General features: G+C 43.9%; 1 pseudogene; it reads left to right on the top strand.

Moving 5' to 3' along the window:
• Nucleotides 1-2,212: 2,212 nt before the first annotated feature.
• LOC118637979 lies at nt 2,213-2,611 on the top strand (annotated as a pseudogene).
• Nucleotides 2,612-4,864: the final 2,253 nt, after the last annotated feature.

Here is a 4,864-nt window from a genome sequence, read left to right as displayed (position 1 = left end):
TAACCTGTGATCTAATTCGCTATGAAATTGACTACTCTGGGTACTTCATGTAGTGGAATCATAAAATAGTTGTTCTTTTGTGACTGACTGACTTCACTCAGCATTATATCCTTGTGAGACTGATTTATAATAAGAAATGTATATGTGGTCTTCATCCCTACTGAGCTCCTAAAACCCTTGGAATCTCCCAAATGATGAGAGTGATAAAAGTGTCTTTTATGTTAATGAGGCGACTTTCGACCCCACCTAAAGATGGGGGCTGGTTGCCAGTGGAGACAATCCATAAAACCCCAAAAGGATGAGGTTCAAAGGGATTTCAGGTTGGTGCTCTTTGGAGGTGCAGGGAGAGTGGTGTCCTTGGAGGAGGGCCCCGAAGCTCCATGCCCTTTCCCCAGACCTTGCCCTACACATCTCTTCCTTTGGGCCGTTCCTGAGTTATACCCTTTTGTAATAAACTGGTGATCTAGTAAGTAAAATGTTTCTTTGAGTTCTGTGAGCCACGCTTGCAAATTAATGGAACCTGAGGAGGGGATCACTGGAACTTCCATCTATAGCCAGTTGGTCAGAAACACAGGTGACATCTGTGCTTGCGACTGGGATCGAATGCTACCTCCAGGCAGATCGTGTCATAACTGAGCTGGAGTGTTAGGAAACCCAGCTGGTGTCTGAGAATCGTTTGGCAATGTGAGGAACACTCTCCCCACCCCTCCACGTCAGAATTGGTTTCAGAACCATTTTAGTCCTCAAGGTTCATTCATGCTGTAGCATGGCAGAACTTCCTTACTTTTTAAAAGACTGAATAATATCCTTTTATATGTGTGTATCACATTGGTTCATCCATTCATTTACCCATGGATGCACCTCCACCTCTTAGCTGTTGTGAATAAGCTGCAGTGAGCATGCTCTGTACACGACTATACAATATCTGTTTGAGTCTTGCTCTCAATTCTTTTTGGTATAGACCACTTTTCCCTGAATGTGTAAGGCTTCCCTCTGTACTGTTTCATTCATAATTGCTGCTTCTATGGTAATTCTATGTTTAATTAGAAACATGGATTTTGCCCTGGCCATTATGGCTCAGGGGTTAGAGTGTTGGCCCGCGGACCAAAGAGTCTTGAGTTCAATTTCTGGTCAAGGGCAAGTGCCTGGTTTGCAGGTACAATCCCCGGCCCCAGCCAGGGTCATGCCGGAGACAACCAATTGATGTGTCTTTCTCACATCGATGTTTCTCTCCGTCTCTCTCTCCCTCCTTGGGTAAGGATAAAAAATAAAAATAAAAAAGAAAGAAACACGGATTTTGATGGGGATTGTGAGGTGTGTCCTGGGGTGGGGACGGAGAGCCCGTGACTTGCACATCACCTAATTGGGAGGCCTCTTCAGGCCCACAGACTGAGGAACGAGGAAGCGCTTGAGTGCCCTTCACTTTTAGGCATGGGGTGAAGATATCCACCCCCAGGATAGGGCAGTGCGTGAAGTCCACTTGACTTCCCTAACCAGGGGCCGGTTGTGAGACCTGAGTGAGATCCTGGAGCCTTTGCAGCCTGCCAAGTTTTGTTAATTTTGCTGTCCTTAACTGTCAGTATCACTGTGACAATGGGCAGTAAGGGGGCCAATGGTGTGTGTGACTTAGGGACAACAGGAGAAGGGAGCTGGGAGGCCTTTGCTGGTACAGGGCCACTCTTGGGGTGAGGGTGGATGAGAAGGGCAGGGCCAGAGAACAAGGAAAGAAAGGTGAACCCCTGATGGTTCTGAAGGATGAAGGGTTATCAGACCCAAGCACAGGTTCTGGACAGAGCAAAGTTTCCTGTTCAAAAGAATCGCCCAAACGGTGGAATTTCAGGCACTGGGCAGGCTGTGGGTAAACATTTCGGAGCAGATGGCAGGGATTAAAACAATAGTCTACAGTGTGATGGGTACAGGCGCCTGTGAGCCACACAGGAGGATGGTGTGCCCAGCTTACTGGGTGACAAAGGAGAGTGGCAGTTACCTCCTCCTTCTGTTCTGGGGCAGGGACCCACTCTGTGCCTGAGGCAGCTGAACTTACTCTCTTGATTTAGCTGTACCTGGCAGTCAGGAATTAACGGTGCTCCTAGGAACATCCCTTGGTCAACATCACAGACGTACAGACAAGAGCACCAGGGGACAACTGTTAAGAAGTCAGTGCGTAGAGTAGCGAGCTAGCGAGCACAGGGCTGTTCCAGGGCAGGAGCGGAGCAATGCTTAAATCAAAGGAACTTGTTTCTTCAAGCTCTTCTGGCAGTGATTCTGACAGTGAAGTTGACAAAAGTTGAAGAGGAAAATGCAAGTTACTTCAGAAAAAGCTGTAAAGAAGCAAAAGACTGGTGAAACTTCAAGAGCCCTGTCATCGTCCAAGCAGAGCAGCAGCAGAGATGATGACATGCTGCAGATTGGGGAAATGAGGTACATCAGCGTTCGGGACGTTAAAGGAAAAGTCCTTTAAAAAAGTCCTTTAATCGACACTAGAGACTATTGAATGGATCCAGAAGGTGAAATGAAACCAGGAAGAAAAGGTATTTCTTTAAATCCTGAGCAGTGGAGCCAGCGGAAGAAACAGATTTCTGACACTGATGATGCAGTAAGAAAACTGTAAGTTCAGAGCCATATAAAACGTGTACTGTTCTAGTTGTTTTCATCTGTCTTTTTACATTGGCTTTTGTTTTATAAACTTTTTTTCCAAGCTATTGTATATTTGGATTGCAGAACAATTTGTAAGAATACTTTTTTTTTTTTAATGTTCATTATTAAAAATTTTCTGAGTGAAAAACAAAAAAGTCAGTGCATAGTAACCACATTTCCCTGAATGTGTAAGGCTTGGTTCATTCAGCAAGTTTCATAGACTCTGAGAACACTGTTTAATAGAAATACAATGTGAGCCGCATACAGAAATTTAACTATTCTAATAGCCACTTTAATGTAAAGGTAAGGTAAAGGTAAAAGGAAACAGATAAAATTAATTTTAATAACATACTTTATCCACTATATCTTAAATACAGGAGTGGGCAAAAGTAGGTTTACTGTTGTTTGTATGGAAAAAGACATGCAAGTTATGATTGTTACAATAGCTTTATTAACTGTGTTTCAAGTATTCACAACTATATACCTACTTTTGCCTGCATTATCATTTTAATGTGTAATCAATATTAAAATTATTGAGCTATTTTACATTCTATTTTGTTTTGTATTAAGTGTTTGAAATTTGGGTGTATTTCACACTTGCGGCATTCCTCAATTCAGACTGGTCACGTTTCAAATGCTCAATAGTCATTTGTGGCTTGTGGCTACCACGAGGATAGCGTAGCTCCAAGAGATACAGGGATAACTATAATAGCGAGCATTGCCTGAACAACTACTGTTACATACATGAAATCATTCCATCCTTGTGGCAATATGTTCAGGGACTTGCTGTCTACTAAGAAATACAGGTGCATCCCTTGGTTTCTGGCCCTCTTTCATCATCTTTAAAAAGCCAGTGTTGGAACATCTTCTGTCTTGGATTCTGCTTCTCTCTGCTTTTGTCATCACCTGGAATTTTTTTTTTTTCTTTTTAACAAATTTTCAAATTATTGATTTTAGAGAGAGAAGAAGAAGGGAGAGGGAGAGAGAGTGGGAGGAACATCGATGTGAGAGAGAAACATCAGTCAGTTGCCTCTCCCATGCGTCCCGACCAGGATCAAACTTGCAACCTAGGTATATGCCTTGACTGGGAATCGAACCCGTGACCCTTCAGAGCATGGGATGATGCTCCAACCAATTGAGCCACACAGGCCAAGGCTGGCTTTTCTTCTGATGCTGGCTTCTTCTGAATCCCTTTTTAAAGAACTCTAGTGATTATTTCAGGCCTATCTGGATAATCCAGGATAATTTCCCCATCTCAAGATCCTTAATTTTTTTTTTTTTTATCCTCACCCGAGGACATTTTTCCTTTTTTTGTTCAGATAGAGTGGAAGGGAGAGAGAGGAAGAGAGAGAGAGAGAGAAACATCGATGTGAAAGGGACACATCGAGTGGCTGCCACCCGCACGACCAACCAGGGCCAGGGACAAACTGCAACCAAGGTACATGCCCTTAGCGGGAACCAAACCCGGGTCTCTCTGGACGGCAGGCCAGCGCTCTAACCGCTGAGCCAAACTGGCCAGGGCTCAAGATCCTTAATTTAATCACATCTGCAAAATCTCTTTTGCATATAATGTAACATTTACAGGTTCCAGGACTCAGATGTGGACAGAGCTAAATTTATGGGAACATTATTCAGCCTACACAGAGGGTGACTTTATTTTCATATTCATGTAAGGAAAATGCTGAGCTGAGACCAGTTTTTCCATGTCCTCTTTTTACTGTGTAGTAAGCTTTCCCTGCACCTAGAAGAGACTGTCTCCTTTGCTCCATCAAACCTGAAGCATTGCTGCTGCTAGAAGTGTGACCTTGCTTCTCTGGCATCTCTGTCCTTCCCCTGCCCTGGCTGTTAGCTGCTGTGAAGGACTTTGCTGGGATTTATGCCTGTCTATTCCTCTGAGGGGGCTGGAGATTTGTGAGAAGACCTCCTTCCTGCATTTTGCTTCTCATTTTGGGGAAGACTGGCCAGAACCAATGGCAGAGGAGGCACCTCTGTCCTCTTAGAAGAGACCTGAAAAGATCATCTAACTACCAGCCCACCCCTGCCTACCGTCCAAGCCAACACTGACTTTCAACCTAAGCGACCTCTCAAATAAGTCGTTTTCTTCCCAACAATGATCTTTCAAGTGAATTTATTGAAATCATTTAGTTGCACACAATAGAAATAGACTTGAATTAACTTACACCAAAAAACCAACCAACCAACCAACCAACCAACCAACCAACCAACC

The sequence above is a fragment of the Molossus molossus genome, unplaced genomic scaffold (genome assembly GCF_014108415.1).
Source record: "Molossus molossus isolate mMolMol1 unplaced genomic scaffold, mMolMol1.p scaffold_m16_p_20, whole genome shotgun sequence".
NCBI classification, from domain to species: domain Eukaryota; kingdom Metazoa; phylum Chordata; class Mammalia; order Chiroptera; family Molossidae; genus Molossus; species Molossus molossus.
The sequence above is the reverse complement of the archived record's forward strand: the minus strand, read 5'-3'. Positions and strand labels throughout refer to the sequence as shown.